Here is a 12912-nt window from a genome sequence, read left to right as displayed (position 1 = left end):
CCCAAAACACTTGAGGCCACATCTCAGTAACAAAAAAAAAAAAGAAAAAAAAAAAAAGGTGGTAGGGAGAACTCTCAGGCATTTCTTATCCAAAGTCTATATTTTGTCAAGGTTGTAAGCACTGGAGATCATCTCAAAGTGCTGAGCAAGCATCACACTCCAAACTTAGGGGCTTCATTGTAGCAACCTCACTTGTAGGTCATCTGGGGGCCCTCGTGCAATAAGTTGTCTCTCTTTGCTCTTACAGGTCTTAACTGCCTATTATCAATGTTAATTTCATTGGCTATCACCAGAACCTGAGGAGCAAGCCCCTCATCAGAGAAAAAGTTCTTACACTTTCTCAATGACCATCTTATATGCACTGGGAATAAAGTGTTAATAAAGACTGAGTCATCTACCTTGTTATCATTAATGCCTATGACACACACACACACACACTCTCTCTCTCTCTCTCTCTCTCTCACACACACACACACACACACTGAGAAAGAACAGTGGTAAACTAAAATTATAGATGTGAAAAAAGGTAATGTTACTATGTTACTTGTTACTGGAATGTTTTTTGTTTGTTTGTTTGTTTTTTAAGTAATCTCTACACCCCAACATGGGGCTGGAACTCACTACTCAAGATTGAGAGTTGCATGATTTACCGACTGAGCCCGCCAGGGGCCCCTGCAATGTATTTATTCTTGCACTTGTTAATAGACTGGCTCATGTTCTGGACATTATTGCAAACCAAATAATAAAGATACCATGTAGATATGACTCAGAGAAACACAGATCAGTGCACAAAATCCCATCCCTTTCTTCATCTAACACCCTAGTTCCATCTCCTCCCTCCCCAGAATAAGGCAGTCCTCTTAAGACAGCTACAGCATACCTTCCTTTAGCTATTCTTCCTTCCCTACCTCCTCAAAACTAGACAGACACCTTAAGTAGTCTTAAGAGGTTTTGGACTGCAAGAAAGGGAGTGATATGCTTCCATAAAGTATTTTATCTTCCTGTTTAATTACAATAAGAATGTAAAAGTAATTTTGGAATTGTCTATGGAAAATTAAGATTCCATTTCTGCTGCTAAGCCTGGCAGGCATCTGCCCAATGCCAAGTGAAATCAAATCTTGATATGATCACTACTTCTCACAGTAACCCTGAGAGATGGGATAGTTTTGTCTAATTTTACAGGTGAAGGACTTGCCTAAGGCTGTGAAAAGGTGTTAAGGAAAACTAACTCAAAATTAGTCAAGAAGCCATGAAGGGAGGGCTGTCACACAAGCCACTCCTCACAGTTTGCATAATCCAGCAGGAAGGAAGATTTCCTCTCGTCTCAGCCACCAATGAAAGGCTGCCTTTCATTTTTACCTGCAGCCAATGACTTCTCATTTTCCTCCAATGGACTTTGTTCAAAACACCCCATCCCAACTTCCTCCTTTCCTCTATAAAAGGATGCTCTCCTCCATTGTTCTCTGTACTTCCTTATGGTTTGCCATAGCGTGCTTGTTCTGAATTGCAATTCCTCTGCCATTCCCAATAAACTCAATTTTGCTGGCTGAATTGCTTGCCTTTTTCTTTTAAAAGGTTGACGACGACGGTTATCCTGGATTTAAACCAGTCTGTCAAAGCTTCAAGTCTATATTCCTCTTAAACTCTCTACTAATTGCATCTGGACACAGCCAGCCCTCACTTTGTAGGGTTCCCTTATGCACAAATTACACTTACCATGGTTTAGTTACATATTAGTCCCTCAACAAGATCGTTCAAATTTTAGTTACCACAGTGTATTAACTGTAATTGCATAAAATACAAACTTTGGCTGCTAGCTCTTCAGGCCATAAATCACTACATACATAACAGATGTGTATTATGATAAGTGACAAGGCATGTAAGTTCTCTGTCAGTGATCATCACTGTGAGTCTGTTGTACAGCTCACAAATGGACAGAAAAGCATGTGACTGGGTCACCTCTTGTCTCCCAAAATAAAACTATGTGACATTTCAAAAAAAAAAAAAAATGGATGATCAAAAGAGAGAATTGACCAACAAAGACAAAAGTGCAGCAAATAAGTGAAAAATGATAATGCTGGGAGTGAAATTGGAACTGAGTGTAAATGGAGTTATAGCCAAAAGAGCTGACAGGGGGAATGTTGACATTGCTGGTGTTCAAGAGACTCCAGATCTGCAGCCAGGGGAACTTGTTGAAAGAGAAGTTAACATAAAAAAAAGTATTTGTGATGAAAAGGTTAAAGGTGTCCTAGAGGAAGTGATGCTGGCAAAATAACTTTGTGCTAGAGGATTCTTGGAGATATTTCTTGACATTAAAAGTGCAAATGATAAGATGTTGGAAGGTGATCCAAATTTATAAAGGAGTATGACAGTTGGCCAAGGAATTAAAAAGATGCTCTTTCTGTCATAAGCTATACAATGAACATAAGAGGCAAGCATTGTTCAGACTACTCGTGGTAAGTTTTTACATATAAAACACTTTAATTCTCAACATTTCTAATAGGTTCCAGAGTACAAAATAAATATTAGTTTTAGTGTTGTTTTCATTTCCCAGTACACTTATTACTGTCAGAGAGTTTTTAATGTTTTGGCAAAAATTTTTATCACAGAAATAAGAATATTTATAATAATTTATAATAATAATTTTTCCCCATTGAGCACTAAGATCGCTTTGCATCATTTCAGCTTGCATGGTCACCTTGACAGTCCCACACTACCATACAAAGTGAGGAACACACAAGCACACTTACCCATAGAGCAAAGAATCAGTCTGGCTTAACAGGAACATCGCTAGAATGGGTCGCAAGCCTTCCGGGTTCTGTGCAATAATTTACTATTTGGGGGACTTTGCAAAAGTCATTTAACTTCCCTGGGCTGAATCTGAACAGTGAAATAAGGCGTCTTACCAGTGACTCTCTTCTGTCCTGGCCAGTCTGACTTCTGTTAATTGACAACCAACAAGTTACTATTGGTAAAGGCCTTCGTATTATTTTCTAAGTGAGAGGGCAACCTGACTCAATTTATAATGCAGTCATGAATATTGAATCTATAAATAAATCTACTGAATTCTGGAAGTACAATGAAAAACGTTTTGGCATTTCCTGAGAATGTGAACTATAAACTCTTCATTTCCTATTGGGACGTTGGCTGAGTCACAAAGTTGGTTTTCATTCATCTTCACCACAGCTGACAGGCCCCTATTTCCGTGGCTGAGCTCCCTTGAGCATGGCTCTTCTGGGTGCTGAGTGTACTCAGACAATTGTGCCCCTTAAATGTGACTTTATGTTTATAAAATCCGAGAGGATGTCAAAAACCTCACTTTTGCTGTATTTTTTAACACTTAAAATATTTATAGGAGAGTTCTTCCTAAGGATTAATACATGCGATTATCTGCTCATTTTATTTATTTTTATTTGCTTAAAGATTTTGTTTTTAAGTAACCTCTACACACAACATGGGGCTTGAACTTACAACCCCGAGGTCAAGAGTTGCATGCTCTACCCACTGAGTCAACCAGGTGCCCCATAAGGTACATCTTTCTTTCTTTTAAGATTTTATTTTTAAGTAATCTCTCCACCCAACAAGGGACTTAAATTTACAACCCTGAGATCAATAGTCCCATGCTCTACAGACTGAGTCAGGCAGGCACCACCTTGACTCATTTTAGAGCAGTTCACTTTAAAAAGCAGTTAGTTTCATTTATTTATCTATTCAATACTACTTGGGCCCTTCCTTCAAGCTGGAGACCATTCCAACTGCCCTGGATACTCAGTAACTAAGCTAAACTTGGCGCCTGCCTTTGATTACTGGTGAGCAACAAAGACATTTAAACCTTGTTAAATAAAACTAGGTATTTTCATTTAAAACACACATGAACACCTGCAGAAAAAGTATGTCTAGCCATTAGCAAATACTTACTGAGAACTTGAGCCCTGTGCTTAATGGTATGGAAGACAAAAAGAATTAAATTGTTCTGTCCTTGCAGTTAGAGAGCTTATCACCAAGCCAAGGGATTTTCATTCTTTTCTGAAAAGGCACAATGTGTGTCTTATCAGGCTTATCACATATTATGCCCTTTCAGAAAAGAATAAAAATTCTCAGGAGCTACAAGTTAACTAAAAAGACCTTGAAATTGTAAAATGTGATTAGATCACATAGTAATAAAATACAAAAATTACTATAAAAACAACTCTAATCAATCCTTGTCTAAAATATATATTAAGCACCTGATAGGAAACTTAAAGTATATTAACAACTGTAAATAAAAGTCAACCACATTTAAGCCCTAGAGAGAAAGTCGAGAGCAAACCTCATATCTCCTTCACCCTTCTTTCTGTCCCTGAGGGGTCAAATCTCTGTGCTATTCACAAATGAGACTTAATACAAGTTGCTCTCAAATCTTATTCGTTGGATCACAGTGATTTCAGTGTTAAATAATCCACTTTGGGGTACAATTTCACAGGGTGACAACTGGAGTTAGCAGAAGTCTCTTGCACCTCTCTTTGAGAAATATTACACCCGCAGAGTCAAAGTGGATAGCCAATAATTAGAAGGCTGCCCTGCCCTCTGTATTCAAGTGAGACTCCCTAAAGGAAACCGAAGCTTATTCTGCAGTAATTAGTGTGAGTATTTAACACAGGCAAGACTTAAGTAACAGGTTCTAGCCCTCCAGGCACAGGGGAGAAAGGCGGTGGCTTAGAGCAGAGCCAGCCTTGGAGAAACCCTTTCAAAGTGGCAGCTGAAGATAGTAGCATTTCAGTTCCTCCTTTCTTAGTCTAAAGCTGCACTGTGTGATAAGGGGGGGGCATTCAGCCACACAAGGCTATTGAGCATGTGAAATGTGGCTACTGTGACTGACGACATGACTTTTTATTTTGATATTTTAATATTTTTATTTTTTATTTTTAAAAGTAATCTCTACACTCAACATAGGGCTCCAACTCATGACCCCAAGATCAAGAGTCACATGCTCTACTGACTAAGCCAGCCAGATGCCCCTGACTTTTTATTTTAATGTTTATTTTATTTTAAGAGAGAAAGAACAGGGGAGGGGCAGAGAGAGAGGGAGACAGAGAATCCCAGGCAGGCTCCATGCTGTCAGCACAGAGCGCCCTTCTAACTTTTTAGCTGAGGTAAAATACACAACATAAAATTGGCCATCTTATGGAGTTCCTGGGTGGCTTAGTTGGCTAAGCGTTTGACTTTGGCTTAGGTCATGATCTCATGGTTCGTGAGCTGAGCCGTGCATTGGGATCTTTGCTCACAGAGCAGAGCCTGCCTAGGATTCTCTCTCTCTCCCTCTCTGCCCCTCCTGTGTATGTGTGCTCTCTCTCTCTAAATAAATACAATAAAAATTTGGCCATCTTAACCATTTTCTAAGATCTGTGTTGTTAAATACATTTAACATCGTGCATGGGCGGCTGGGTGGCTCAGTTGGTTGAGCGTCCAGTTTGGCTCAGGTCATGATCTTGCTGTTTGTGAGATCGAACCCCCTGTTCGGCTCTGCACTGGCAGCTCGGAGCCTGCTTGGGATCCTCTCTCTCCCTCTCTCTTTGCCCCTTCTCTGCTCATGCTCTTTCTCTCAAAAATAAAATAAAACTTAAAAAAAAAATAGTAATAAAGTTGAGCAACCAATCTCCATAACTCTTTTCATCTTGAAAGTCTGGAACTCTACACATATTAAACAATTCCCCCATTTTCTGCCTCCCCACGGCTCCTTGCAACATCACCGCTCTTCTTTCTGGTGCTATAAATCTGAGTACTTTTGATATCTGATGTAAGTGGAATCATGCAGTACTCAACTTGTGATGGCTTATTTCATGTAGCATGATGTCCTAAAGTTTCATCCACATAGTAGCATGTCTCAGAATCTCCTTCTCTTTTGAAGTGGGATAATATTCTATTGTATGGATATACCAAACTTTGTTTATTCATTCATCTGTCAATAAATTGGGTTGCTACCACCTTTTGACTATTGTTTTTTTTTTTTTTAATTTTTTTTTTCAACATTTATTTATTTTTGGGACAGAGAGAGACAGAGCATGAACGGGGGAGGGGCAGAGAGAGAGGGAGACACAGAATCGGAAACAAGCTCCAGGCTCTGAGCCATCAGCCCAGAGCCTGACGCGGGGCTCGAACTCACGGACCACGAGATCGTGACCTGGCTGAAGTCGGACGCTTAACCGACTGCGCCACCCAGGCACCCCTACCTTTTAACTATTGTAAGTGATGCTGCTATGAACACTGGGGTACAGATATCACTTTCAGACCTTGCTTTCAATTATTTTGAGTGTATATCCAGAAATGTAATTGCTGGATCATATGGTTGAGGATTTTCCATACTGCTTTCCATAGTGGCTAAACCATTTTGCATTCCTGTTGGCAACACACAAGAGTTCCAATTTTTTCACATCCTTGCCTTATTTCAAATTCAAATACTGATTTAAAAAATAAATTTAAATACTGATACTCAATTCAGTTAGTGGAAAACTTTTAACTATGTTTGGAACAACATGGATATGCGAATCTACTTTTTTAAATGTAAATTTTTTTTTAATTTTTTATGTTTATTTATTTCTGAGACAGAGAGAGACAGGGCATGAGTGGGGGAGGGTCAGAGAGAGGAAGACACAGAATCTGAAACAGGCTCCAGGCTCTGAGCTGTCAGCACAGAGCCCAACGTGGGGCTGAAACTCACAGACCGCGAGATCATGACCTGAGACAAAGTCGGTCGCTCAACCCACTGAGCCACCCAGGCGCCCCATAAATGTAAATTTTACCAATAAAAACTTAACATCCATATTGACATGTGCTGTAAGTGGAAAAAACACATCAGGTTTCAAAGGTCTAATCCAGTAAAAAATAATATAAAATGTCTCATTGATAGTTTTATATATTGACTGCATATATAATGATATTTTAGATATACTGAAACAAATAAAAACATTAATATTAATTTTACCTGAGGGGCACCTGGGTGGCTCAGTTGGCTAAGTATCCGACTCTTGATTTTGGCTCAGTTCATATCTCACAGTTTGTGAGTTCGAGTCCCACATCAGCCTCTGCGATGACAGTGTGGAGCCTGCCTGGGATTCTCTCTCTTAAAATAAATGAACATTAAAAAATTAATTTTGCTTGTTTCTTCTTACTTTTGTAAATGCGCCTCCTAGAAAAATTTTAAATTACATATGTGGCTCACATTATATTTCTATTGGACAGTACTGCTATACTGGGAGCCTCCACGCGTACAGCATAATGAAAATCGCCAGATTCCAGAAGATAAACTTATCTCTGAGTCCCAGTTGTTTTAACATTTACATCTTCTGCTCTTAATATTTATATCTATCTTTCTTTTACTATGGGAGGATTCCCTGAATGAAAACTTCTAGTCACCTTTACAGCGAAAAACTGGGCTGTTCTACCTAGTTCCCCAGTGACTATCTGGTTTCCATGTTTTGTTGGTGTATTACAGTCTCATGCCTTCCATTACAGTGTCAATTAACTCCTGTGCCTGGGGTGAAGGCTGGGGGCCACATGATAAACACTTCACTGAGGAAAGCTCAGGAGATACGCTAATGTGTTTTCAGAGTAAAAGAGGCAGTTTCCTTCTTCTTTAATTTGAACATGCCTTGACACAACTTCTCCCATACCTTTGTGGTTCTTACCACTTACAGCTTCCATTCAGGAAGCAGTCAGGAATGCTGGAATGACTTATTTCCATGTAACAACAAAGTAGTGGGGCAGTACCTGGACCAGGTATGGTCACTTGCAGTGACTGATGGCTACACACCAGAGGGGTGTGTGGGGACCCAGGAAGGAACTCTGAAATGTTGGGTAGGGAAGAACCAAAAGCTGGAATTGAGGCAAAAGAGTTGTTGACTGTATTTTTGTCCTTCATACCTAGATCACTCAAGTTATAATAACTATCACCAACGCTCTGAGTGCAAAAATAAAACTCTTTTCCTGGAGGATAATTGTTCATACTTTTTTTAAAATAAAATTTTTATTATGGGATTACTTTATTTTTCAAAGATAGAGTTTGGTTATGTAAAGCTTATTTATTTATTTTGAGAGAGGGAGACAGAGTGAGAATGAATAAACATGCAAGCGGGGGAGGGGCAGAGAGAGCAAGAGGGAGAATCCCAAGCAGGCTCAGCACTGTCAGCGCAGAGCCCAACGTCAGGCTCCAACTCACAATCTGTGAAGATCATGACCTGAGCCGAAATCCAGAGTAGGACACTTAGCCAACTGAGCCACCCAGGCACCCCTGGGATAATTTTAAATCTACAGAAAAGGTGCAAAGATAGTATAGGGAATTCCTGCATACCCTTTACTATTTCTCTTATATTTAATGTCTGATATAACCATGGCACCTTTGTCAAAACTAAGAAATTCACATTGGTAGAATACTCTTAATCTATAGACTTTAATTTGGTTTTACCATTGATGTCTTTCTATGATTCTAGAACCCAACACACAAGCCACATTGCATTTCACATGCAAGCTTTTTATATACAAAGACCTTGCCCCATTTTACCATTCACCTTAATGTTTTGATTTCTCATTATAGCCTGTAAGGTTTTATTTTTTGTGTATGCTTACATATAATTCTTTTTTTTTTAATTTTTTTCATTTTTGAAACGTTTATTCATTTTTGAGAGACAGAGTGCAAGCAGGGGAGGGGCAGAGAGAAAGGGAGACACAGAATCTGAGGCAGGTTCCAGGCTCTGGACTCTCAGCACAGAGCCTGACGCAGGGCTCAAACCCACGAATTGTGAGATCATGACCTAAGTCGAAGTCGGACGCTCAACCAACTGAGCCACTCAGGCGCCCCTGCTTACGTGTAATTCTGAAATAGGAGTTTATTCATATTGGTGATGCCCACCAAAGACTACGCATAGTTATGATCAAACAATGAAGGATTAAAACAAAACAAAACAAAACAAAACAGGGGCACCTGGGTGGCTCAGTCGGTTAAGCCTGAACTTTGGCTCAGGTCATGTTCTCATGGTTCCTGAGTTTGAGCCCCAAGTCCGGCTCTGTGGTAACAGCTCAAAGCCTGGAGCCTGCTTCAGATTCCGTGTCTCCTTCTCTCTCTCTGCCCCTCCCCCACTCACACTCTGTCTCTCAAAAATAAACATTGAAAAAAAATCTTTTTTAACGATGGAAAGCAAAAGAAGACTGCTTAGCAGCTTTTGCTACAGAAATATGACAACTTTTGGCCCCAAACTGCTAATTACGACTGTGTACAAATTCAGTCTGTCTTGAGAGCAAAAACACTGGTGGCCCGGATGTAGGAGGAACTCAAATGACATCGAACTGGCGCTTTTCTCCAGCAATGAAGATCTTAGCGATGACATCCTCTACCCCAGCACTTTGTCTCTGAGAACCGGGCCAGAAGCCAAAGCCCTGTTCTCCAGAGGAACCTAGAGCCAGGTGAAGCTACCTGACAGTGCGGAGTAGGAACCCAAGAGCTGGGAGCACAACCTGCGCCCACTCTTCATGCTCTGCCCTCTGAGCAGCCATTATGTCTCTGGTGTTCCTGGTTCCCTCTTTCTCCTTCGGCAGGAAACGACTCCATATCTCCTCTCACGGTGGTCTTCTATCTAGACGTCCTGGGGCCCGCCCTTTGAAGTGCTTCTCAGTGGGCAGCCTCCGCGACTCAGGAATGTTCTGCGGCGCCACTCCCCTACCTCACTGTCCGCACCCACAGGCCCTGGCTCCGCCCACGCTTGGCAGACCAATCCCTGCTCCGTTTCAGGCGCGTCACAATGGCGCCCTCACGGCCCCGCCCCCGGAGCCAGCCACTGAGGGCCTGCCCCGCCGCGCTAAGTCCTTCCCGCTCCATCTTCCTGGGGAAGAAGGTGGGGTTTGGCGAGAATATGGAAGCGGAGCGGGGGCGAGGGCTCCCGGGGCTGGTGCTCCCGGGTGCTGGGGGTGCAGGGTCGAGCGGAGACCCGGCAAGCCCAGAACAGCGGGGCTGCCGGAAGCGCTGCGTGTGCCCGAAGGGCGGGGCGGGGGGGGGGCTACCGCGCGCCAGACCCCACCCTTCGGAGGCCCCGCCAGGGGAGCAATGCCAGGGGTTTCCATGGTGATAATAAACAAGGGCCAACTGCCTTAGCTACAAATGCCTAGTCCCCAGTGTTCCATCCTCCCCTGGGTGCTCAGAGGGACGACCAAGGTGCGGAATGTGAAGAAGAGCGAGAGCGTGGAGACTCGGAGTCCGATGTGAGGGGCGGGACGGGCGGCGGGTCCGAGGCTGAGGGTCGTACAACTGGGACCTGCAGAGAATTGGGCCCTCTGGGGGTGGGGACAATGGGACTGGGATTTGGAGTGTGTGTGTGTGTGGGGGGGGGGGTTCGTTGTAGAGCGAGCCAAGGTTCTTGGCTCCAGTGGGGGAATCGCTATTCTGTCTGGGGAGATGGAGACAGGAGGATCCAGAGGGACAAGTGTGAGGAATCCCTTCCTTAGGGCAGGGGTGTCAGGGAGGGGCAGAGAAAGGGGGAGACACAGAATCTGAAGCAGGCTCCAGATTTTGAGCTGTCAGCACAGAGCCTTGTGAGGGGCTCAAACTCAAGAACCTCAGGATCATGACCTGAGCTGGAGTTGGAAGCTTAACCGACTGAGCCACCCAGGTGCCCTATGATATTCCGTTTAATAAGCAGGCAACAACTTATTTCTTCACTATTCTGTTAAAGTTATTTCCATTTTGGGATATGATAAACAATGGTACTTTGAACCAGCATATGTCTTCTGGAGCACATGTGCCAGATTTACTTTAGATTATACCTGCAGTGGAATTCCTGGGTTATAGGGTTTGCCCACATTCAACTTCATCACATAAAGATACTATCATTTTATTTTATTTATTTTTTTGTTTGTTTATTTTTGAGAGAGTGTGTGTGTGTACACAGGGAGGAGCAGAGAGGGAGGGAGAGAGAGAATCCCAAGCAGGCTCCATGCTATAAACACAGATCTGGACTCGGGGCTCAATCTCACGACCCTGAGATCATGACCTGAGCTGCAATCAAGAGCCGGTCGGTCGCTTAATGACTGAGCCAGTCAGGCACCCCCATAAAGATGCTTTCTAAAATAGTCGTACCAATTTACCTCCCTAGCCCCAGTGGGATTGCTAGATTAGAAAGTATTTAACTTTATAAGCAATTACTAAACTTTTCCAGTGTGTGTACCATTTTGCATTCCCATTAGCAATGCATGAGAGTTCCAGTTGCTTTACATCTTCACTAGTACTTGATATTGTCATTTAAAAAAATTTTTTAACGTTTTATTTATTTTTGAGACAGAGAGAGACAGAGCATGAATGGGGGAGGGGCAGAGAGAGAGGGAGACACAGAACCGGAAGCAGGCTGCAGGCTCTGAGCCATCAGCCCAGAGCCCGACGCGGGGCTCGAACTCACGGACCGCGAGATCGTGACCTGAGCTTAAGTCGGCCGCTTAACCGACTGAGCCACCCAGGCGCCCCGATATTGTCATTTTAGTAACTTAAAATATTTGTTCTAGCCATTCTAATGGGCTATATGGCCATATTTTATCATGGCTTTAATTTGCATTTCACTAATGGCTAATGATTATCTTTTCATGAACTTACTTGTCATCCCCATATCCCTTTGTAAGTATCTGAATAAGTGTTTTTCCCATTTTTTAAAAATTGGGTTGTTTCCTTCCTGTTGAGATCTGACAGTTCCTTATACTTTCTAAATACAGGTCCAGATGAGCGATTTACAAAATTTTCTTCCAGAGGCCCCTGGGTGGATCAGTTGGTTAAGCAACTGACTCTTGATTTCAGCTCAGGTCTTGATTTCAGGGTTGTGAGTTCAAGCCCCATGTTGGGCTCTGTGCTGGGCATGAAGCCTAATTAAAAAAAAAAAAAAAATTCTTCCAGTTTATAGTTCATCTTCTCTTAGTATTGTATGGGGTGCCTGAGTGGCTGTTGGTTAAGTGTCCAACTCTTGATTTCAGCTCAGGTTATGAACTCATGATTTGTGGGTTTGAGTCCCACATTGGGCTCTGCGCTGACAGTGTGGAGCCTGATGGGGATTTTCTGTCACCCTCTCTCTCTGCTCGTCCCCCACAGTATTGCAGAGCAGAGAAGTTTTTTTCTTTAATGTTTATTTATTTTGGAAAGAGAGAGAGACATAGTGCGACTGGGGAAGGGGCAGAGAGAGGGAGACACAGAATCCAAAGCAGGCTCCACATGGGGCTCGAACCCACAAACTGCGAGATCATGACCTCAGCAGAAGTAGTTGTTTGACTGAGCCACCCAGGCGCCCCCAGAGCAAAAAAATTTTTAATTTTGATGAAGTCAAGTCTGTCAACTTTTTCTTTTATGGATCTTGCTTTTGGTATTATATCTATTTGCATAACACTAGGTCTTGATTTTTTTCACCTATATTTTCTTTTAAAAAGTTTTATACCTTTACATTTTACATTTAAGTTTCATTCTGAGTTTTTTGTTTTTGTTTTTAATGAGGTGTAAGATTTAGTTCAAGGTTCTCTCTTTTTTTTTTTTTAATTTTTTTTTTTTAACGTTTATTTATTTTTGAGACAGAGAGAGACAGAGCATGAACAGGGGAGGGTCAGAGAGAGGGAGACACAGAATCTGAAACAGGCTCCAGGCTCTGAGCTGTCAGCACAGAGCCCGACGCGGGGCTCGAACTCACGAACCGTGAGATCGTGACCTGAGCCGAAGTCGGCCGCTTAACCGACTGAGCCACCCAGGCGCCCCTCTTTTTTTTTTTTTTTTTAAATTAAAAACCACTTTTTTAAATTTTAAGTAAACTGTACCCTACACGTGGGGCTCAAACTCAGGACCCCAAGATCAAAAGTCGCTTGTTCTACTGACTGAGTCAGCTGGGCACCCCATCTTTTTTTTTCTTTATAGATATGGGTATG

The sequence above is a fragment of the Prionailurus viverrinus genome, chromosome D2, assembly GCF_022837055.1.
Source record: "Prionailurus viverrinus isolate Anna chromosome D2, UM_Priviv_1.0, whole genome shotgun sequence".
Lineage (NCBI taxonomy): Eukaryota > Metazoa > Chordata > Mammalia > Carnivora > Felidae > Prionailurus > Prionailurus viverrinus.
The sequence above is the reverse complement of the archived record's forward strand: the minus strand, read 5'-3'. Positions refer to the sequence as shown.